Here is a 15027-nt window from a genome sequence, read left to right on the forward strand (position 1 = left end):
CATGACTAAATTTGGGCTGTCAGTCAAAATCTATTAAATAAAGCATATTTTTACACATTCTGTCACCTTAAGTGATCCAAACAAGCAATTTTTGTTCTTAAAAGATGTCTGAAAGATGTCTAATAGATGTCTAATTATAGTATTCTAGCTAAAACAAAAAATAGTTTGTGCGGTCAGTAAAAACCTATTAAATAAAGTAGATCTTTTCACAGTCACCTCAAGTGATCCCATCAAGCATTCTTTATTTTTTTAAGATGTCTAACAGATGTCTAATAGACCTGGCTAAAACAAGGCTAAATTTGGTCTGTCAGTGAAAACCTTATAGATGTCTTAGGATAGGCCAAAACTGTAGTCATTAGATAAACAGAAATTAATGACTATATATAAGTTGATCTAATCTGTCTATTTGACGACGAGTCTAGTTTTGGCTATTCTTAGATGGCTATTGGATTTTTACTGACAGACCAAGTTTGTCTACGTTTAGATCTCTATTAGACATCTAATAAACACAAAATTGTTTGCTGCTATTATTCATGTAAGTACTTCTGCATTAAAATGTACCATGAAAAAATCTAAATGCTGTATCAATTCAAATTCATTGGAGTAGCCTATACTGCTTTGAGATCAACATCAAAATTACATTACTCAGTCAGGACAAACCCCCTCCCGCAGCCCACCCGAGCAATCCATGACAGGGCAAGAACTGCACCCTTCGTCTGCACTGAGTCATTCTGTATTTGTGTTACAGCTGAGGAAGAACAGCACCACTTAGGACAAAAGTTTTTAGAGATGTTGGAGGAGGGTACAGATTTACTGGGGATGTTTGCTGCAATGCCCTGGGCTGTGTGGGGCGGGGGAGCGAGCACGGAGGGGAGGAAGGGGTCACAACACCCCTCTTCTTCCCTCCCAGCCAGAGGTGGAAGTTTTTATAAGGGTTTTTTTACTCTCTCTTTCCCTCCACACACACTTTAATAGCGCGCATTTCATGGAGACTGTAGGCGAGATGCAATGCTTGCATGTTTTTGCATTGATCTTCAATGTTTTTTTCTTCTGCATGTAAGAAGAAGTTTAACAAGTTCCCGGGTGCAGCGTAATCTCCCCCCGGGGTGTAAGAGAGACACAACCGAGAATGACAGGAGCTGTTGAGATTACATTTCAAAGTGTTTTCGGCCAAGTTATCAATACTTTGATGATAATGTAAACCACAAGATAGGATAGTGCAAGATTGCATTTTGTTACGCGATTATGACGTCACACGCGTTTATTTACATTGGATGTTGAAATGCTATGCACTATACACTGTGTATTTAAATTTATAAAATTTTATCTATTTAACCATTGTTATTTTAGTTTTTTGTGTTTCATCTTTGGTATTGTGTTGTATGTTTGTTCCTGATGGTTATGCAAAAAAAAAAAAAAAAGTTTCTCACAGGTCCTGCAAATGATTTGTGGCGTTTGTGTGCGTTGAGTGTTTGTGCAGTGCGTGCTGTTGGCCTGTAGAGGGAGCGCTTTGTTTCAATCTGCGCTTAAAAGATTCCTGCACATCGGGTTTCCCGTTGTTTGTTGTGCAGAGAGAGGGAGCAGGAGAGACTTTTCAAATGGTATGAAATATACAGGATTACTTTGCTCTTTAAACTTTAAGTAGGCTATGTAGGAGGAACCATATGAGTTTCCAAGAGTTAGATATACTGAGGTAACCGCCCTGCTGGTACAACTAAGTTGATAACTCGAGTCATTTCATTTTTTTATATATATATATATATTCTACGTCCACAGATGACTTATTTATTTCCCCTCAGACAAATTATATTATATTATATTTTTCTTTCATTTGAGGTATGTTTACTTGGGGTGATTTGTGATTCTGCTATCCATCTAGCAGTTTTTTTTCTTCCAGTTTTTTCTATTTAAGGCGAGTGTTTTAAAGGCTAAGCACAATTGAAATGAGAAAAAAATTAATTGTCCATAAAAGCTTGGCCACAGTATCGTAAGTGGTACACCACTAGATCTCTCCAGTCATGTTTTTCTCATACAGCTCCTCTACAAAGTAGCTTTTTGCCCCCTCTGCTCTTTATAAAAGACTTCAGCTGTACAATGAGTTGCTTAAATGGTCGAGGCTAATGATCTGGATTGAAAAAGAAAAAAGTTTAACTCTAAAATATAAACAAGGGAGGTTAATGTGGCCTTCTTTTAGACCTCTAGAATATGGAAACAACATTAGCTTAAAGATATAGATTTTTAGCTATAAAACCACATTTCTTGGTTTCTCAGCAGTGAGAGCAGTGAATTGGTGAATGTTCAGAAAAAGGACAAAAATTGTGTGAGACTGATTACAGCAGCCAGAAGAGAAAACAATGTCAAATGTACAGTCCCGCCCATAGACGTTGCATTAGAAACACCTCGCAAAACATTAATCAGTTTTTTGTAATTTGGTTCAAAGATACGGTGAGAGCTTAACGTGCTGCAGTTGAAGAAAACACTTGCAACTACAAAAAACACTAGCAAACTGAGGAAAGATGTTCATTTATTTGACAGCACACGTGCTGCAAATCCGCACAATGCATACGCATAAAAAACACGCTGCATTTTCTCACAACGCAAACAAACTAATAAAATCCAACTGAATTTTTTCACAACGCAAACAATTTAGGAAAATGTGCTGCATTTACTTAAAATGCAAACAAACTAATAAAACGTGCTGCATCTACTCACAATTAAAATGAATAAAATGCACTGCATTTACTCACAAAACAAACAAATTAATCAAACGCGCTGCATTTTCTCACAAAGCAAACAATTTACGAAATCGTGCTGCATTTGCTCACAATGCAAAAAAATGATTAAACGTGCTGCATAAACTCAAAAACGCAAACAAATTAATTAAACGCACTGCATTTTCTCTTAATGCAAATAAATAAAACACGCTGCATTTACTCGCAACACAAAAAATTTATAAAACACACTGCATTTACAACACAAAAAAATTATAAAACACACTGCATTTACTCAGCGCAAAAAAATAATCATAAAACACTGCATTTACTCACAGCACAAAAAAATGTACGAAAATGTGCTGCATTTACTATACATTCACAATGCAAAAAATGTATTAAATGCTGCCTTTATTTACAACAAACAAATGAATAAAACACGCTGCATTTTCACAAAATGCAAACAATTTATGAAAACGTGCTGCACACTTACAAATAGCTCAGAATACAACTGAAGTGTTTTAAGGGGGAGCCTAAAACGTGACAGACCCAGCTATTTAGGTTATGGTTATTAGGGTTATAAAATACAAAAGACAAGCAAATCAGGATATTGAAATAAACTAACATAAACTCTCATTTTAAAGATCAATTTGGCAATAGTCACGGCACGGTGACATGCGTCACGTTTTTGAGGCCACTGTTTTGAGTCCCCCGATCCCCACATGTGCTGTTAAACGGATAAAGATCTTCTCTTAATTTGCTGGTGTTTTTTGTAATTGCATGTGTTTTCTTAAATTGCAGCTTGTTAAGCTCTCTCAGCCACCGTACAGCAATGATATAATACAAAGTATGGCTTTATAAATGTACATGTTAAAAAAAAATAAAAAATCTAAATATTAAAAAAATTCAAGGATTTAAAAAGTTAATGACCATAAAACGTTTCATCACCATTCATTATGCAATTCAAACTCACCGCTTTACAGTTTAAATAATAACTTATCTTTATTTATTTTTTATTTTTTTTGTTTAAAGACATGTACTAAAGCAGGCAGAACCAGAGGAAGCTGGAAACCAGACATTAGTGCAAAGGTAATGTGGACGAGAAGACGAGCCATGGGGGAAAATGTCAGGAAATAGTGAAACGATAGAGATATGATTATTGAAATAGAATTTCCTGTTTAACACGTGACATGCCAGGTCAGTTTCCTCTGACCAGGTTTCCTGTCCTGTTGATCATGAGGAAGGGTGGACTCCCCAACCTGACTCATTCCAAGTGAAAAGGGTCAGTAGGAAATAACTGTGTCCATAAAATGTGCTTATTTAGCTGACCCTGTGTCCAAAACGAAAATGTTAAGCATTTTATTTGGTAGAAATTGATGGAATTTAGCGAGGCATATATTGTTGTCTAATCTTGGCAAAAGAAACAGTGTTTCATCCATTTATGTTAAATATATACAGTAAATTGAAGTAAACTGTAAAGTTAAATGAACATTTAAGTATAACTAGAAACATGTCATTCGGTTTTACATGTAAGAATAGAGTTAAATTAAGGTTTGTAATAATTTTATTTAATTTTTATTTTAATTTACAAATAATGTACATAACCCACACAAACACTATTAATTACATTAAATATTTAAAAAATCTAAAAAATAAAACTGATGTTTAAACATCAATATTAATAAAGAAAAAAAACTGTAGCATTTGTGTCACTTCTGGTACTTTTGTCTTTCTACAAAATTACATTTGTAAACCTGCACTTTCATTACACCAAAAAAAGCAGTTTTATGATTTAATATTATTATTATTATTATTATCATTTTATTTATTTATTTATTTACTTATTTATTTTTTATTATTTTTTTGTGAATGAGACCCATCTTCTGAAAAAAAATTTATTGACCTCCACATTATCATTAAGAAAACAGTCATGATGTAATTGGATACCCCGAGTTGAGGTGTACTTAAGACCTGACCCCCGAACAGGTGTCATGGTCATGCCGGGGACGGTGCTGAAATGAGATATTAGCGAGCCCTTCACTCAGCGTGGTCAAAATCAATGATCTTTGTGAGCGGCGGCCAGCACAGGAACAGTGGAGGCCTTTCTCTGCGCAAACTGCCCTCCGTCCATCTGTCTCCATTCTGGAGCACACAACCTCTCCTGTGTGGTCAAAACTGGACTAGAGTTACACGGCCCATGTGTCCAGTGGCTGGACCGACAACAAACATGGCCAAAAGCAAAGCTGCTCATCCCAATCAGACATGAGAAACCGCTCCACCCTGGACAAGAGCTGTTTCTGCTTCTACATACATTCTTGAGCTAAATCTTGGAAACAAATGGAAAGCACGCTGGAAGGAAAATGCATTTTTTTGTACTTGTTTATTTCGTGTTATATTCACACTGTTTCATGTTCTGGTTTGTGCAAAACACAGCATGTGGTTTAAGTTAATGTTTCGTGTGCTGTGTAATAACATTAAAAACATTTTTCGATTGTTTGCTCCAGTGTAATGCAATCATACAGTACATTTCAGAATCACCACATGACATGCATGATCGTTAACAGCATATAAATGGTGATATAATCATGACTGTGAAACGTACAACTAGATATTATTATATTTATTTATTTATGTTTTGTTTGTTTATTGGCTGTTGTTTAGGGATTACCAGGGTCAGAAATTAATGGAAGCTCAAAAATCCCATTGACTATGGCAGAAATTGGAAATGCATATGACATCTATGATCGTTAATAGCAGGAAATGTGAATTTGTAAAGGATGCTATAATCAAATCTATGAAAAGTACAACTAGATATTATTTATTTATTTTTATTCATTTATTTGTTCATTTATTTATTCATTCATCTGTTTGTTTGTTTATTGGCTGTTGTTTAGAGATTACCGGGGTCAGAAATTAATGGTGGCTCAAAAATCCAATGGACCATGGCAGAAATTGGAAATGCATACAACAGCAGGAAATGTATGTAAAGGGTACTATGATCATAACTGTGAAATGTACAACTAAATATTATTTATTCATTTATTTCTTTATTTGTTTGTTTGTTTGTTTGTTTGTTTGTTTATTTATTTATTATTTATTTATTTATTTGTTTATTCATTTATTCATTAATTTGTTTATTGGCTGCTGTTTAGGGATTACCGGGGTCAGAAATGATTGGAAGCCAAAAAATCCTATGGACCATGGCAGAAATTGGAAATGCATATGACATCTATCATTAACAGCAGGAAATGTGAATTTGTTACACGTCCTATGATCATGACTGTGAAAACTATAACTAGATATTTATTTTTATTACTATTATTATTTATTTATTTTTGTTTGTTTGTTTGTTTGTTATTTATTGGTTGTTGTTTTGTTATCAGAGTACCAGCATCAGAAATTAATGGAGGCACAAAAATCCTATAGACCATGGCAGGAATTGGCATAAAGATAAAGTGACACTACGTTTTATTATAATATATAATATAATAAAAAAAAATTTATGATAAATTTATTATAATGTATATAATATATATAATCATTCATTCATTTTCTTGTCAGCTTAGTTCCTTTATTAATTCAGGTTCGCCACAGCAGAATGAACCACCATGCCCTTCCAGCCACAACCCATCTCTGGGAAACATCCACACACATTCACACACACACTCATACACTATGGACAATTTAGCCTACCCAATTCACCTGTACCACATGTCTTTGGACTGTGGGGGAAACCGGAGCAGGGAAACCCACGCGAAGGCAGGGAGAACATGCAAACTCCACACAGAAACGCCAACTGAGCCGAGGTTCGACCCAGCGACCTTCTTGCTGTGAGGCAACTATGGGTGTTTCCCAGTGATGGGTTGCAGCTGGAAGGGCATCTGCTATGTAAAACATATACTGAAAAAGCTGGCGGTTCATTTCAGTGTGGCAACCCCTGGTTAATAAAGCGACTAAGCTGAAAAAAATGAATGAATTTGGCTGTATGTGTGTGAATAAGTATGTGTGCATATGCATGTTTCCCAGTACTGGGCTGCAGATGAAAGGGCATCTGCTGTGTAAAACATATGCTGGATAAGTTAGCGGTTCATTCCGCTGTAGCGATATATGATGAATAAAGGGACTAAGTCGAAGGAAATGAATGAATAATTTTTTTTTTTTATGTAAACATATCTATAATTCTGTACACTTGATATCGCCCATAATTTAACTTTCATCTTTGTAAATTGACTCTTTAAATGTATACAAAACACTTTTGTCAATCATTCACATACTATCCACATATAAATCTGCACAGATAAAGATAGAAATTGAAAACTTTTACAACTCTTTTAAGCATATATACTTTTTAGGTCATTATCCAGCAGGCAAAAATAAAAACTTATGTTAGATCACTTAGAAAAATAATAGCATACCTCTCCTCCACAAACTGTGTCATTTAAAGTTCCAGTAATGTTTGTGGCACAAAAACAACATCACAGTTTAATACTTAATACAAATCCCCAACCTTAAACCCTTGCCTAAAGAGCTACTAATTGCACTTAAAGTCATTTAACATAGTTTGTATGGAAATTAGGCTCATTATTTCTACGCAAGGCTGTAAATTGCTGATGACTTATGCACATTGGAGAAAAAGCCCAGAGGAAAAGCATGTCTTATGATTATATTTTACATTATGTCACTACATGCTGTCATTGGGCCGAGGGGACAGAACGCTAGGGTGGAAACCAACTCCATCGGTCATATAGAGGAGCCTTGTCTTTTAGGATGTGATTAGTTTTGGCTATATTTGGTCAGATGAAGTTGTTTATCTCCTTCAGAAGCATGAAAAAATGTGAATTGTCTGCTAAACTGGATCTGAGATGCATTGTGTGACGTTATGTTTGTACAAGCAGCAGATTGCCGGTCTAAGTCTGTCTGAACGTGTCCTTCCAAAACCTGCTCTCCGCTCTAATTACTGTTATCCAAAATCTACTCAAGAGTTCAGCACCTAAACCTGTACTTGTGCTCCAAACTTGCACATTTGTATCAATTATGTTCGCTGGAGAGGGTATATTTGAGGCCGCGCTCCTATGTGGCATCTCACAATCCACTCATGGGCATGTAGGGATAATTGATGCTTTCAGACTGCGGTAAAACAGTGTGGTCAACAAAGTTCCTTGCAGTTCTACATTTTGGTCCTCGTATAAAACTTCAGGTGTCTCCAAACCTTTAAGCTGCACGAAAGGCTTCATAGTTGGAGATCTTGAACCAGGGATTTTCTCTCTGGCCTGCTGCAATGCCATGCATCTAGTGCTCCTTGTAGTAATGATTAAGTAGAGGTGGAGAAAGCTCTTGTGAGCAACATTAAAGGTATGTGGGCCGTGGCTGGGCAACCGCAGCTCTGTAAATCCTTTCCTCCGCATTCTCCCAGGGGAGAGTTTTCAAAAACCGAGTTGGTGCGTGCCAACTTGCCATATAAGATCAATGCTTTCTTGACCTCCCGTTTTGATTTCACAAATGTTTTCAATCACGCTCTTGAAAAGTTTGTCTCTGGCTGCCGTCCATCCACCCAAAGTGGTGGGGTTTTAATGTAACGCTTGATGAACGAGTAACATGTCCTTTCAGTTTTCTCTCTTTAAAGTAAAGACTCCGGGTTTAGGTGGGAGGATGGCTTGATGAAAGGATATTGCAGCTGAGAGCTGAAGTATAAGTCTCGTGTCAACAAGATATGGTTGGACATTTTATGTTCATTTACATTAATCATCTAATCTTTCTCAATAAACTCAAGGATTAAGACCTACGCTATAAATTACAGACGGAGGCATCTGAAACGTGTTTTTTCCCCCCATATTAATGAAATGAAAGTTCTGGAATCATTTGCTCGAAATCAGGCAATTCCCAACCTGAGTGAGATCCACATACGCAGGAGTTTCTGTCTCCCCCTTTGAATTATGAACATGTGAGGAATATAATTTGCACAAGTGTGTAAATAAAAAGGAAACAACTATGGAGTGTTTTATAAACCTTTTTTGTGTGCGTTGAATTATTTCCACCATGGGTTCAAGTGTCAAAAGAGACAATTATAATAGCTACACAAAAGCCTCCATTACTAAAATAAAAAATGTCAGTTTAGAACTAGTAACACATGACTGTCGAGTTGATTTGTTGATGTTAATAGGTTGTTGTATTTAGTAGAATAAAGTGGTTTTTATATGAGAAAGACAGATCAACTGCATATACACTCACTGGCCAGTTTATACACCTTACTAGTACAGGGTTGGACTCCCTTTTGCCTTCAGAACTGCCTTAATCCTTTGTGGCGTAAATTCAGCAAGGTACTGGAAATATTCCTCAGAGATTTGGGTCCATATTGATGTATCATGCAGTTGCTGCAAATTTGTTGGCTACACATCCATGATGTGAATCACCCCTTCCACCACATCCCAAAGGTGCTCTATTGGATTGAGATCTGGTGACTGTGGAGGCCATTTGAGGACAGTGAATTCATTATGATGTTCAAAAAACCAATCAGAGATGATTCATGCTTTATGAAGATCATTATTCTGTTGGAATTAGTCATCAGAAAATAGGTACACTGTGGTCATAAAGTTATGGACATGGTCAGCAACAATACTCAGGTAGGCTGTGCTGTTGACATGATGCTCAATTGGAACTAATATGCCCAAAGTGTGAACTCTGGTGTCAACAGAACTGCTGCTTACTGGATATTTTCTCTTTTTTGGATTATTCTCAGTAAACCCTGAAGATGGTTGTGCGTGAACATCCCAGCAAATGGCACCTACAACCATGCCACATTCAACATCACTTAAGCCCTGTTTACACTGCCAGTTAAGGAAGGAGAAGGAAAGTGGTCATTCACCACAATTTGCTCCCACCAGACCTAATATCTCTCTCGTACACACAAATTCCTCTGAATGGTGAAGGACATTGTATGAAAACCTTAGGTGCAAACTGCAATGATGGCCCTTTCCCTCCTCTTCTGCCTCAAAATCATTTTAAAGTTAGACTACATTCACATATTTAGTAGAGCTAAAAGCAAGACAATTTCTTCAATCGTGGCTAGTGTGGCGCAGATGCTACGTCGTAAATTGTATGGCAAGTGTAAACACATGAATCACATATGGGTCACAATTGAAAAAATTGTCTAAGCGAACAGACAAAAAAATCAGATATAGGCATCAATCGGATTTGGGCATCAATACCTGACAGTGTAAACGCGGCCTTAAATCACCTTTCCTTCCCATTCTGAAGCTTGGTTTAGACTGGAGCAGATCGTCTTGACCATGGCTACATGCCTAAATGCATTGAGCTGCTGCCATGTGATTGACTGATTAGAAAATTGCATCAACGAGCAGTTGGACAGGTGTACCTAATATAGTGGCCAGTGAGTGTACTCGCGTATGTGTTCATTTTTCAGATGTTCATACTAAAATGTAAAAAAAGACTCAAGTTTAACCACAGAGATATACATCAGAGTCAGCGGCAGATTCTAAAATAAATGTCCAAGGTGACTACTCTGCCATTAAAGCTCACATCTCTGAAACCATTAAAACAAACTTTAAAATAGGTGTAATAATTGTAAATAAACTGCACATTTAAAGTAAAACTACATTATTGCCCAAAAAGTCCTTAAAATATATTTAGTAAATATTTGTACAATTCTAGTGAGTTTGGCCTTCTAACATGACACTTGCTCTAAGAAATACAGCAGACGGAGTGATACAAAATGGTGAAGTCATTCCTTTAGTGAGCATTGCATAACTAGAAAGGCCTGTCAGCCAATCAGATTTCAGATCCAGTGAAATCTGTTGTATAAAGATCAGTGATTTCTGCTGATAAATTGCAGGTGTATTTTTATTCCAGATGCAACAACTGCAGTTAATCTTTGTTGTTGATTTAGTGTCAGGGCCAAGATTTTTGGGTGAACTACACTTTTAAATCAATACTTTTAAATGCTTTATTTTTTAGATGCCATGTTTTATCTTTAATCGACTCTTGTCATCACATGCTTTTCCCCTATTAAAAAATTATACAGATTTTTTAGTTGTGGAAATAAGTATTGGATTCACTGTCTTTGTCCTTGTCAGAGATCTGAAGTGCATCTTGAGTACAATCCTAAGGGAAATCAGTTTGTTCCGTGTATCGTTCTCTGCTGTAACGGAGTGCGTTTTTAGCCCGCAGTTGTGTCTCCAACCAACTCATCATGCTCTCCACTGAAGCTCACATGACAAAGACTACAAATACTGTCTGTAAACTGCCATTCTACTTTTATCTCTGTTTATCCCTGTGTGTTTTGCTTGGTAAATCAGTGTGTTTTTCATTCCGGCTGTCTGTCTGTTTGTGTGAAGAACGAGGAAGAAGAAAAGTGAGCCTTTGTCAAAGAGAAACTGGAACCAATTACGCCCCAATACTCAGTGTCCACTGTGGATATTGCTGGCGTATCCGCGCTTGTATATACAACCCCTCAACCTCAGCCCTTTTTTCGAGGTCCAGTCCCACATGGCAGCCCACACTGTTTTGTCAGCTCGTTCTCCATCTCATTGTGTGACACGGAGTATGGAAACTCTTTTGGTGCGTGTTAAACAGTGTTGGTTTGCAGTTTGTTTGCCTTGTGTGCTTATATGCTCTGTGAAATCCAGTAAAGTCAAATGGCTTTCCCAGAATCTGCACTTTATGAGCCCCTGTCCCCATTCTCTTCAAGTCAGAATGCATTCACCAAACATTTGAGTCACTCCGACTTTGCCTGCAAGCGACTCCATGTCCTCTCCAAGCTCTCCCACTGTACTGTTAAATGAAGGACAGATATTTTCTCATTTCGCAGCTGCCCCGTTTGAACCGTGACCCTCTTAACAAATCCGCCCAGAACTGGCGAACGCGGGCCTGCTCTCTTGACTTTGCGCTGACGTATCTGGCTCTGCGTTTGACCACCACCCGGCCTTCATCATCCTCCAGCCAATGTGGTATTGAGGAAATAATGAAAGAAAGCACAGCTAAATGCTTTCCAAATGAAAACAATTCTCACTGGAGAGGGACGGGGCTATTAATACATTTAATATGCGATTTCAGTAATGCACCTTCTTGACATGAAACAGCTTGGCTTGGGTTTGAACATGCGTGGCCTGCAGTGAGGTTTCCTGGAACAATGAGATCTTGATAAGCTCAGCCCGCTGATTCACTACGACTGGCTTCATCAACCAAACAACTGTTTCTGTTCAACTAAACCAGGGTGCTAATTTGGGATGGAAATGGGGGGTCCGGTCCCCATAATTAAGGCTTGAACCCCCTGAAGTAAGTCAAAACAAAAGGGTGGGGAGCTCTTGAAAGTCCATTTTTACATATAAGTATATATACATGGTTCAGCAGTGTTTCAGTAATCACAAAAGGTAGATTACAAGTTAGTCAAAGGTCGTGTTTTTGCTTCACGTTAAATAGATGCTCAGAGACAAGTCATCCATCTAAAGACCTAACTGAAATAACGACCTAACGCCCCTCAAGCACATTTTAGATCTTTATTGGAAAAATACATGTACAAGATACTATTTATTGTATTTATACATATTTATTAAAGGTCTCTTGGCTATAGTTGACTGCTGTAATAAAATCATTTTTGTCAGCTCTTATAAAATGTCTCTTCTCTTACTGCTAACTGCTTTAGTAACAACAAAAAAGCAGTATGGAGCTGCCAGCAGCTAAAAAGTTTTTTTCCGTAACCCTTTTGACTTTGTGTCAAATTGTTTATTTGCTAACTGCCATATTTAAATGTTTTTCCACTCATTTGAATTTTAATTTTGTATGTTTTTATTTTTGCTAACCGCTATATAAAATTATCATCTTAATAGCATTTTACATGTTTTTATGCCAATTATTTGATTAATTAAAATTGCAATGTGTTATATCAAATCTGTCTACTTGTTGTATCCAAATGTCTTTTTGCCAATTGCATTAATATATTAGCTGCTACATTTAAAAATCGTTAGTTATTTAATATAATATTTTAGCTAATTAGCTAATTACTATATTTCTCCCACAGTCCAAAGACATGCGGTACAGGTGAATTGGGTAGGCTAAATTGTTCGTAGTGTATGAGTGTGAATTAGTGTGTATGGATGTTTCCCAGAGATGGGTTGCAGCTGGAAGGCACCCGCTTAAAATATGATTGATAGATAAGTTGGCGGTTCATTCCACTGTGGTGACCCCAGGTTAATAAGGGGACTAAGCTGAAAGGAAGATAAATGAATGAATAAAAAAAAATAATAATTATATATCTATATACACACAAACACACACACACACACACACACACACACACACACACACACACACACACACACACACACACACATCGTTTTTATTTGTAATAAATACCTTATAAAATGTAAAAACCAATACTATATTAGTTAACATAGAGCAGTGTTTTCTAGTCATTTATTCATTAATTCAATTTCTTTTTGCCTTAGTCCCTCTACTAATTCGGGGTCACCACTCTGGAGTGAACCGCCAACTTATCCAGCATGTTTTTACATAGTGAATGCCCTTCCAGCCGCAACCCATCTCTGGGAAACATCCACACACTCATTTACACTTATACACTATGGACAATTTAGCCTACCCAATTCACCTGTACCACATGTCTTTGGACTATGGGGGAAATTGGAGCACCCGGAGAAAACCCACATGAATGCAGGGGGAACATGCAAACTCCACACAGAAACACCAACTGACCCAGTCGAGGCTCGAACCAGCGACCTTCTTGCTGTGAGGCGACAGAACTACAGACTGGGCCACCTGTTTTCTTGTCATTTTAAATATAATTAAATAAATCAGGAAACTACCCATGGCAACTATTTATCTACGGCCTACTAGCCTTAATCAAGTTTGGTTTGTGTCCCTTTATAAGAAAAAGTTTAGGCACCCCTGGACTACAGACTAAACCACTATTACACAAGAATTGTCTCATTCATTCATTCATTTTCTTGTCGGCTTAGTCCCTTTATTAATCCAGGGTCGCCACATCGGAATGAACTGCCAACTTATCCAGCACATTTTTACGCAGTGTATGTCCTTCTAGCCGCAACCCATGTCTGGGAAACATCCACACACACATTCACACACACACTCATACACTACGGACAATTTAGCCTACCAAATTCACCTGTACTGCATGTCTTTGGACTGTGGGGGAAAACGGAGCACCCGGAAACTCACGCAAATGCAGAGAGAACATGCAAACTCCACACAGAAACGCCAACTGAGCTAAGAATCGAACCAGCGACCCAGCAACCTTCTTGCTGTGAGGCAACAGCACTACCTGTTAAGCTAAAACCTAATTAACTGAATTAAGCCTTTAAACCGCACTTTAAGCTGAAAACTATCTTGCAAATAACTAGAAAAATATTATGTACTTTCATCAATACAAAGTGTTTTTTATATAACTATGATGTTCAAAAATGTGATGGAAAAGCTTCTCTCCATTTAGAAGCACTTGGAAAAATAAAAATATAATTCCAGTTACACAAGAAAGCTAATCCTTTTGACTTTAACTTTATATATGCCCAAATGCACTCAGTTTTAGTGCCTTCTCATTGTCTCCACGGCGCAATGCATGTTCCATTCTTAAAATGTGTCATACATGCAGTCTAGAAAGACACATCGACTGTGTTCCCACGTGTGTTCTTTTACGCATTGACCTTTAGACTCTGTTTAATTAGTATGGTGTGAGACTGGTGCAGATGCCATCAGGCCAGTATAAAGTTCTTACCTCCCACACTGGCAGCTTTGCTAACGAAGAATGGAAAAATCATAGTTCTCATTTTTTTCTTTCTTTCTCACTTCGTTTTTATTCCTTTCAGTACCTTCCAAAAACATTTTTAGACACATGAAAAATGTTACAAACTTAATAGATTAAAACTATTAACTGAGTTGGATTTCTTTTTGATCTGTCTTGTATCACATGCAGGGCTGAATAATCTCAAACTCCCTTCCTGTGAGAAGCTTTTGTGCCAGCCTACTGGTGCAGAACCCTGATAGCTCAAAGGTATGTTCAAATTAAATATTGATCCTTTCTTACATACCATATTGTTCAGCACTATAGATGTGCAAAAAAATCAGGAATGAAGGGGACAAACATCCAGGGAACAGAAAAAAAAATGTGTGGCTTTATTTTCTGAGTCTTTTGAGTAAAAGATGTGGTCAGTAGAGATGAAATACCATCACTGCGCCCTGGAAACGTCTTAGTCCCAATCTTTCAAACGGATACGAGCGTGCCGGTCTCCAGCTTTAATGGGATGATTGATAAAAATGTTCCCGCTTGTTT

Source organism: Danio rerio, chromosome 17 (genome assembly GCF_052040795.2).
Source record: "Danio rerio strain M-AB ecotype USA chromosome 17, GRCz13ab, whole genome shotgun sequence".
Classification (NCBI taxonomy): Eukaryota; Metazoa; Chordata; class Actinopteri; order Cypriniformes; family Danionidae; genus Danio; species Danio rerio.